Source organism: Wyeomyia smithii, chromosome 2 (genome assembly GCF_029784165.1).
Source record: "Wyeomyia smithii strain HCP4-BCI-WySm-NY-G18 chromosome 2, ASM2978416v1, whole genome shotgun sequence".
In the NCBI taxonomy this organism is placed as follows: domain Eukaryota; kingdom Metazoa; phylum Arthropoda; class Insecta; order Diptera; family Culicidae; genus Wyeomyia; species Wyeomyia smithii.
In genome coordinates this window covers 97,477,806-97,488,919 of record NC_073695.1, presented here as the reverse complement: position 1 = coordinate 97,488,919, position 11,114 = coordinate 97,477,806, and positions in this window count along the sequence as shown.

The window sequence follows — 11,114 nt, the reverse complement described above, 5'->3', positions numbered from 1 at the left end:
AATAATTGAAAAATTAGTACATTGCAACATCAAGGTGAACTAAGATGTCATGCACTATGTACTAAATATTTGAACTTTCTCACTCTTTTAGCAAACCAAGCGAGGAGTAATTTCTGCCACAATCTGGAGATGGAATCGTGAAGCCAATTAGGCAAGGCTATATAAAGTTACTACAATCTATAAAAAAATCGCCGTCAACATCTCGATTATTGTAGTAGAGAAAATAATATGAAAAATTCTCCTAACTAAACCACACATTAAGTAATATATTTTGAAATTTAAGTAAAACAGAAATATTCGAACATTGATCTGAGGTTATTAACGATGATCAAAATAATAATAATAAAACCGAAGATCGTTGAGCAAGACAAAAAAGAGAATTGAAACAAATCATGGCCGATCAAATCAAACGATTTTCTTGTTTTAAGTAAATTGAGTGATAAATTTCTTGATTATAATTTACTGTCAAGTTTATTATTTATGTTTAATCAAACATAAATTCCCTGGGTGTTTAAATATTTTATATAATTTTGAATATTATAACAGTATTTTTGATCTGCACTGTATTTGATGAAGAAGAGATAGTTCACACCATAAAATCACATTTACAACTGATTTAAAACTGAGCTACAACTTTTGCGGCCATTTTTCAATTTTGTCTCCACTATACGTTTTGCTGTCAAACACATATTCACCACTGTTGTCTCTCTTGCATTCTCAAGAAAAAAACTAGTTATAAACATGTTATAAATCAGTTTTTACAGCAATTCATAATGTATTTACAACTTCAACTTGTTATTTCGATTTAAAACATAATTCCTATTTAAAACATCAATGCGAGTGACTTAAAACCCAATGTTTTCCCTGTAACTTATTTATGACTTATTTATAACTTTTTCCTTTCATTTTTTTCGAAATAGATGTTGCATGTGTTACTTGGGACACACGGTCTTAAATATAGAGCCAACTGTTTAGTGTACAGGACAATTGCGAGGTTAGCGCTATGATGCTACTTACAGTCTCTTTCTAGGCTTGTTAGGCCAGCATAGTACCTAGAGACAAGCTGCGAAAGATGCAGAATCAGGCCATTCGATGTCGAAAAGGACTCAAGCTGGGTTTATCCTCAGGTTCCTAAACCATCTAGTCTTCCTTTACTCTGTTTTCTATAATACCTTGGTGTGAGTTCCTCTTAAAAATAACCCCTTTTATAATAAAACTGGCCAGAAGGCCGCCCAAGGAAACTTCTCTAGAAAATTATAATTGGTGATATTTGACAGAAAGAACGAGACAAAAATTAATCCCTTTTGTAATAAAACTGGCCAGAAGAACACCCAACGAAACTTACCCAGGGAATTAATAGTGGCGATATGCAGATTGATTTTCGCGCATTCTTCGCACCCAACACAGAACCAGAAGCGATTTCATAATTGCTAGGATAGTGCCCGATTTTCGTGAATTGGTTTACATTTTACTTATCGATTGAGAATTTGGTGTTCAATCCGCTCCATGATAGTAAGATTATATGTATTCAACGAGTGCACATTTTTCGTTACTTTTGACGTAGGACTAAGTCTTTGGTTTCTTAATTAGAGTACATTTTGTAAAATTGAAAATGAAACTCGCAAATGTTGTGTCAGATTTTAATCGGTTATAACAAGCGCACGATTCAATGCATCTATATGCCGGTGAATAGATAAAATGTGTGACAATCGTTTGATGTACTGTTTTACATTGTTGCTTCACTGCTTAATGGTGAAAATAGGTGAAAACTTCAAAGGTCGAGCTTTCCCATACACTTTCCTCGCTATTATCTTGTTTCCCGAGCAAAGCAAAGCAAAGCCTTGGTGCTACATTCCGATTCGGAACTTGACCTTCTGTTTATTATACACAGACTTCGCAGCCAACTGTACGATCCTACTGACACTAACAGTCTCTCCCGAGTCGAGACTCAAACTACGACGACTGGCTTGTGTTCCACTGCTTACATATTTTGACCCAGCAAAGAGTTTTGTTTTGTTCCTCATTCTCAAGTCTGCGTCGCCCCGTCTACATTGCAAAAGTCTAAACGAAAACAAAGACGTAGTCCAACGTCAAAAGTAACGAAAATGTGCACTCGTTGAAGACATATAATCTTACTATCACGGAGCGGATTGAACACCAATTTCTCAATCGATAAGTAAAATGTAACCCAATTCACGAAAATCGTGCACTATTCAACCAATTATGAGATCGCTTCTGGTTTTTTGTTGGGTGCGAAGAATGTGCGAAAATCAATCTCCATATCGCCACTTTTGGTTCCCTAGGTAAGTTTCGTTGGATGTTCTTCTGGTCAGTTTTATTATAAAAGGGATTTAGGGACAAGTTGCTTCTCCAGCTAAAAGACTTGTAAAGACTTGTAACTGTTTCTATAGAATCTTATTGATATTACAACAACATTCAACTGTTCAACAGGTGGGCCAAAATATGTGGATGGGCCAAAATTCCCTACTCAGTCTAAAAATATAGTTAATAAACTATGTCATGTTCCCAGCAGGTAAATAAACATGTAATGAAGACAATTGAGTATTGAAAAAGCAGTTGTAAACTTTCAAAAACGAAAATTAAGCTATTTAACTATTTCTATTATTAAAAATTTAGCTAGACCCATGTGATGCGACTATGATATTATTATCAAACTTTACAGGTAATTTTCTATATACTTTTAGAGCATTCTATGTTGTTCAAAAATTGCATTCTCGATTGCTAATATCTATCAAAGTAATAAATGCTTAATACAATTCTTTAATCTGACCACTTTATATCTCATGATGCCTTTGAATAACTATAATACGAACATGTTGTTTCACAGAAATCGTAACTGTACTGTACTGTACTTATCAGAGTAACCGCCAGATCAATAGCACACGTGCGATACGTGTTACGGGTGCAGCGCGACCTGCGAAGGAATCCGAGACGCTTCTGAAACTTCGTTTACTCCAAAAGAGAATGTTTTTCGGTACCTACGAATGTACATTTCGATAGTGATAATTTGTTTATTATTTGTTTATTTTACTTTGATTTATCTGACAATAGCCCTAGTAAATAACGGAAATCAAGGTCAGGCCAACAACATATTTGATTGGTTTAACCTAAGCACAAACTTTCGGGATGATTCGCTGAACTCAAAAGACTGTACGTTAAAATGCAGTTTGAAGTACGCCAGTTGATCTAAGGGTACGTTGCGAAGCACGGAAGCTCGATTTTGAAAGCAGAACACGTCAAGATCTGGTGTTATCTAAAAAAACGGGGGAAAACGACTTTCTGGGACTTAGACATTTTTGAGCTGGGAAATAATCTCATTTCACTTGTCCTATTCTCAATTTCACTTCACTGTCAATCTCACTCCACGGAAGTGATTTTTGTCACCTCACTTGAGGTGGAATCGGGAATAGGTCTAAAAAAGTGAAGTGAGCGTGAGAGTGAAATATATTTCACCGTGAAGTGACTCTCGTAATAAGCACCAAAAATCACCTCCGTGAAGTGAGATTGACAGTAAAGTGAAAAAGAGAATAGAACAAGTGAAATGAGCGAGTTTACCAGCTCAAAAATTTCTAAGTCCCGGAAAGTCCATTGAGCTGAAATTTTTTATGAGGACCTTTTTCGAGCCCTACTACTAAACGAAAATCAAAGGTAAATGTTTCCCTGACGTTCCATTTGGTCGCAACTCAGAAATTTGTAAGTCCCAGAAAGTCGATTTTTTCAAGAAAAAAAAAGACTAGCCTTGTTACTGGAAAATAAATCCCATATATATTATCACTAGATTACAAATCAATCGATTTTTAAACTTCCCTATCTTCGTGAAATCATTTCACCGTACAAAATGGTCGTGAAATAATTCAACGCGAAACGTCGCTTTTTCCGTTTCCACTTCACTCATATGACACTCATAATAACCCAGATTTCACGGCAGATGTCACCTTGCGACGTTTTTCTCACTTACGTGGGTCCCGTAATGAGGCTATAATCAACATTTGAGTTACTATTTAGGAAATTATACGCACAAACGGCAGAATAAAACACTGTGCAATGGAGATATTGAACGTTAGTGTCATTTTTGTGAAAATGCATAGTTTTCCATCACATGTAAAAACGCCAATATCTCAGCCCCCCGATAAGATATCAAGGATCTTTTTTCATGTAAATTTTCATCTTGAATCCCGCTTTGCAAAAAAAATTTCAGATCTTGATCAAAAAAATTTTCTAAATGTGTTTTGAAAGTTTATTTTTTGAAAATTATACGAAAAATACACTTTTTTGTGGTGTTCAATGGGCTCTGTAAGGCAAATAATTGGATGTGATGCTGAACCAAACCATGCAGAATATTCAAAAATAATCCCACAAAAATAAAAAAATATATGGAAAAACTTAGGAATCGAACAGATTTGAAAAAAATTCAGAAGAGTGGTTCTGTAGCTTGAAAAAGCCATTTTTTTATAACCTGAAAACGATTTTTTAGAAAGTCGAAATGTTCTACAAAAAATGCTATAAATAACATTATCTTTCAATTTAGGGCTGAGCACCTTGACTTCTTCGACATCGATTTTTCTTGGGACAGCCTAATATATATATATATATATATATATATATATATATATATATATATATATATATATATATATATATATATATATATATATATATATATATATATATATATATATATATATATATATATATATATATATATATATATATATATATATATATATATATATATATATATATATATATATATATATATATATATATATATATATATCTCTCTACTATATAAAAATGGAATTCCGTAACGCAATTGATATTGATATTGTTCATTTCTGTTGCCTATGTGCGTGCAAAGATGCCAGATTTTTTTAAAAAACAAATTGCTTGCTCTGCCAAAAGTCGACAAAAATCTTCACACATTTTGACCAAGTCTCAGCAAACATTAGGAGACTTGAACAAAAATCTGCAATAACTATGAAAAAACTGCAAATATCTGCAAATCAATCAAAGTCGAACTCAAAAAATCTGCAGTTTACAGCACATCATACATGCAGCACAGCATATTTTCACATCATCTTGTACCCTTGCGTACGTGTATGTACTTTAAAATGTTTGGATTCATGAATGTGCGATACTTTATCGATACCAGAAAATCGAAATGTTGATACTTTTCATCCGATATACAAAATATTGGGCCATGAAGTATCAATACTTATTCATTAGATATTTTGGATATTTGAAAAATAAAAAGAAACAATAAATGTACGCCAACTGGATGTTTAGATTCATTTTTTAAATGCATTATCAGCATTAATGATCGTCAAAGGAACAACAAATCGAACGCTCCCGTCTGACAAACCGAAAAACGTCATCGTAGATTAGGTTTTTGTTCAATATCTTTTGTTAAATCTTATAGAAAAATTGTCACAAAGTGTATTTTTCAGGCATTTTTGTTAGAAGAAAACAATTACGTTGTCCAACGGTGTAGACTTTTGTAATAGCCAGGCCTTAGACAAGCCTACGCTATTGCACTTGGTTGGTATGTGACATATTTTTGGCTCCGTTTTTATGTTGTTTTTCATATGGTATTTTTGGGTCATGAAAAGATGACGTTTATAATAGACCAGGTATTTTCTTTTCAATAAACTATTTGACGAGACGTTTCAAAACACAATTCATACATAAAATTTTGACAGGAGGCACGGAATCGCTGACCTAATGCACGTAAAAGCAATATCAACATCGGCAGGTTGCATGACAACTGTCAGTTTATAGAATGGTCTATTTTTCCCGACATTACAATACCAATAATACCGGAGCATCAATACTTTACTTGCGATTCGATCATTACGTGATATTGGATCTCTGCGATATACATTGTGAAAAATCGACACGAAACGCGAAGTGGATTCCATCTACATATGTGCCAATCACCTCCCTGAGACGTTCGTAGTCTAAACACTTATGTATGTGAGAATGAAATGACATTCACACTGCTATTAGCAGCGATATCTGCAGATTAGGTAATACTGAACAGGAGTGAAGCTGTCTTTCCTGTGCGGCCATTGTTGTTTGTGGCTCAGTATCGAGGAGTTCGTCATAATACTGGTACTGTTTAACTATAGATAATAATATTACTGTGTCAGGGAGGTGGTGCTAATAGATGAAACATTTCATTACGTACGCGTTTCAGTTCACAGCACAATATCAAGTATTTAAACTTCAGTTTGCTATGTTATGCATACTAAAATCAAGCTTCTTTCACTCAGATTCAAATGCTTAAAGGTGTCGAATGCCGAAGCACGTCAAAATACCGTATATTCCAATAAAAATCGGCATGGGTCGACATGACAGAATGAATGGGTTCGTTGATTGGCATTCATATATCAAGAGCATTTGGGATGAGCGTGCGATTTATTTTCAGTGCATTGTGATGCCAAATATCGATATTTATTGTGTCGATTCCCATCCCCAATACATTAACCGATTGCGATTCCCATCCCTAAACATAAAGGTTGTGTAAAGCAGGGATGCCATATTTTGATGTGCATTTCGAATTTAAAACTATTTTTTTTATCTGTATAAAAGAGAAATCTGTGTAAGATTGCCAGGTTTCGTGAAAAATTTGTGTAAATAACGTATAAATTCACACAGATTTTTTATTTTTGGCAAATATCTGTAATCTGTATTTACAGGTTACTGTAGACAAATCACTTTACATATGATTTCACAGATAAATCCGTATATGTGGCATCCCTGATCAAAAGTTTAAGACATTGTATTTACAAGTGCAGTAAATTTATTTGTGAGATAGATTATCGGAAAACTGAATGAAGATTGTATTTCACATAAGAGTTGAATTGATAGGAGACAATACATAGCAAATATATAGCATCGAAATTTGTAATTTGTACTTGGAATATACGTGCAGCAGTTCTTTCGATTAAAAAGAGGTTCCAGTGATATACACAATGGATCAATCTACAAGTGGAGGAAAATCAATTTAAAATTTAGAGAAAGTTGATATTGTTACTAACGTAATTTTTTCCAATTTATTTGTAGCAATCAATGCTGTGGCAGCAGCTACAAATTCTATTGAGTCGGCTGTAATGGATATCAACGACAAACAAAACGTAGAAGTAATACCTATTCACCAAAAAATAAAAAGAAAATGATTGTTTCACATTTTTACTATAGGAACCTGTGGCTGGCCCTTCCAAAGGATTGCAAAACGCGACTAATCGGAGAATAGTAACTGCAGAAGATAAAAAACACCGCGAAGATACTCGAAACCGTGTTTCGAAGTGGCGGTCTAACCAAACCGATCAATCACGGGACTATTCGTTCTAACGACAGGACCCGAAAAGCTGCTAACACGGTGAAAGAAAGTAATCGCGCGTTCTTGCACAATGCAGCGTTAAACTATCAAGCGGATGTGGAATACCACAAGCTACCAAATGTTCAAATAGGAAGCATGAACATCAAATGCACTTATTGCCATGCACTAAAATTTTCAGGGGAACCGGAAGGTCTTTGCTGCTCTAAGGGCCAAGTCAGGCTCTCATCCCAAGAGTCTCCTCCCGAGCCACTTCGATCTCTAATAAATGGTCTACATCCAGAATCACGACACTTTTTGTCAAACATCCGAAAATACAACTCCTGCTTTCAGATGACTTCATTTGGAGCTACACGACAGGTTCGAGAACATGGTTTCATGCCAACTTTCAAAGTTCAGGGTCAGGTATACCATTTGGCTGGTTCCCTTTTACCAGCGGAGGATACGAATCCACAATACCTTCAGATATATTTTGTTGGCAATTCTAGGAATGAGGCGAATATAAGATGCTCAAATATATCCGACATTAAACAAAGTGTTGTTTTACCCCTTCAAGAACTATTACATGAGCACAATATATATGTAAATATATTTAAAACTGCATTAGAGAGAATGCCCTCAGATTCTTATCAGGTATGCTATTTTTGTTAGTGCTACTTTTGGAGATTACCAGAAAAGGTTTTAATTTTTTACTAAGGTAATCATCCGACCTGACAAAACTCCTGCTGGAGAACATGTTAGAAGGTTCAATGCTCCAACTATAGACGAGGTAGCAGTTGTGATGGTTGGAAATGAATTTAATCAGCGAGATATCGTGTTGCAAGAGAAATCATCTCAATTGAAACGTGTGATTGAGACTCATAGATCGTATGATGCTCTTCAGTATCCCTTGATTTTTTGGCAAGGAGAAGATGGGTACAATTTTGGCATCCCCAGGATTGACCCAGTTAGTGGTGGGCCAAAAGCAAAGAAAGTATCGGCGATGGACTTCTACGCGTACAGAATAATGGTGAGGGATGAGGACGAGAACGTGATATTGAAATTCCGTCAGCTCTTTCACCAGTTCGTCGTAGATATGTATGCCAAAATAGAAAGTGAGAGATTGTTGTATATTCGGCTAAATCAAAAGAAACTTCGAGTGGATGATTACGCTCACCTCAAAGATGCTATGATCAATGATGCTCGGCCAGGTGATCTAGGACAAATGGTTATACTACCTTCGAGTTTCCAGGGTGGGCCGAGGCACATGCACGAGTATACGCAAGACGCTCTCACTTACGTACGACGATATGGACGACCAGATCTCTTTATTACATTTACGTGCAATCCGCTATGGCAAGACATCAAAGATCTTCTGTTTCCAGGTTAGTTATCTATAAACTGAACTATAGATTTTCAATGCAGTCCCTGATGGATGTGCTGTGAATTGTTTACTTAGAGTCGAGCTCATCCATAGCAATTCTGGCATGTAAATGCCAGTTAGACTTTACCTCTTTTTAATCGTTGATACTTTATTTGATGTGATTATTTTTCCAATTCTACATAGGTCAGCGCCATCTGATCGCCATGATTTGATAGCACGAGTTTTCAAACAGAAACTATCAATTCTTCTGCAATTAATTACAAAAAGCCACGTTTTCGGCGAATTAAACGCATGGATGTACTCAATTGAATGGCAGAAAAGAGGGCTGCCTCATTCGCACATGCTGGTGTGGTTGAAGAATCACATTCATGGTAGCGACGTGGACAAAGTTATCTCTGCTGAAATCCCGAACAAAGAGATCGATCCAGAACTTTACGGTGTTGTGACCTCTCAAATGGTCCACGGGCCTTGCGGGACGTTGAACCCCAATTCTCCGTGTATGGTTAATGGGAAGTGTTCAAAGGGTTATCCCAAGCAATACTTATCGGAAACAATGTCCGGGAATGATGGTTACCCACAATACCGCCGGAGAAAACCGGAAGAGGGAGGATTCTGTACCAAAATGCGGATGAAGACCAGTCAAGGTTTCCATGAGGTGGAAATTGATAACAGATGGGTGGTTCCATATTCCCCGCTACTATCAAAGATTTTTCATGCTCATATAAATGTTGAATCGTGCCATTCGGTTAAAGCCATCAAGTATATGTGCAAATACGTGAACAAAGGTAGCGACCAAGCTGTTTTTGAGTTTTCGAACAGTTCAGACGAAGTACAAGAGTTTCTGATGGGTAGGTATATCAGCAGCAACGAGGCTGTCTGGAGAATCCTGGGATTTTCGCTTCATGAACGAAGTCCAGCCGTTGTTCATCTGAGTGTTCATCTTGAGAATGGACAGCGAGTCTATTTCACCGAACACAACCTTCAAGAAAAACTGCAGACTCCACCTGCAACAACCTTGACGGCATTTTTTGATCTATGCCGGCAGGATCCATTTGCGAGAACTCTTCTGTATTGCGATGTTCCGACGTATTATACCTGGAACGTGGCTTCGAAAACATTTCAAAGACGGAAGTGAGGAAAGGCTGTTGACGGTCATCTCGACATCAAAGCATCTGATGCTCTGGGTCGTGTGTATACGGTGCATCCAGCAAATGCAGAGTGTTTCTATCTGCGAATGTTATTGCACATTGTGAGAGGACCTACGTCCTTTGCAGATTTAAAGACTGTCGATGGGCAGGAGTGCGAAACTTATCGTGAAACTTGCTTGAAACGAGGGCTTCTTGAAGATGACCGGCACTGGGAGGAGGCGCTTAGGGAAGCATGCGCTACTCGGTCCGCAGCTCGGTTGAGGCATCTTTACTGCATTCTTCTTACCACGTGTTCGTTGGCTAATCCCCTTAATCTGTGGGACAAGTTTAAAGATGAAATGAGCGCAGATATTCTTCACAATCTCCGAAGACAAAATCCTGAACTGAATGTTCAGATCACACCAGATGTACAAAATCAAACCTTGATTTTGTTGGAGGATCTTTGTATGACGATGGCCGGGAAACACATTAACCAATACAGTCTTCCTTCTCCTATCAGAGATCATTCTAATTCGTTGCGTACTGAAATTTTGCATGAACTATCGTATGATCGTGTCCAGTTGCACGCGTTCGTTGCTGAAAAAGAACCTCTGCTTGAAGCTAACCAAAAGGCAGCATACAAGGAGGTTCTTCGGAGGGTTGAAAACCAAGACGGCGTTATTTTGTTCTTTGATGCGCCTGGTGGAACAGGCAAAACATACGTGATAAACCTTCTTCTAGCAAAGCTTCGCTCGCAGTCGAGCATTGCCTTGGCTGTTGCTTCATCTGGAATTGCAGCGACCCTATTACACGGAGGTCGTACAACCCATTCCGCATTCAAGCTGCCTTTACAACTGGCACATTGCGATACGGTACCAACATGCAATATTGCTAAAGGATCCGGTTTGGCGCAACTGCTACAGGAGTGTAAGCTAATTGTGTGGGACGAGTGTACTATGGCTCACAAACATGCACTGGAAGCCCTGGATTTGTCTCTTCGAGATCTCAAGTCAAATGATCAAGTGATGGGTGGAACTGTAGTGCTGTTGGCTGGAGACTTCCGGCAAACATTACCAGTCATCCCCAAGTCCACACCTGCTGACGAACCCAACGCTTGCCTCAAGGCCTCTCACCTGTGGAGAAATGTGCGGAAACTTGCGCTTACTAAAAATATGAGAGTGCATGTATTGGGTGACGAATGTGCTGAACTGTTTTCTAAGCAACTTCTCGCTCTCGGCGATTGAAAAATATCCGCAGATACCAG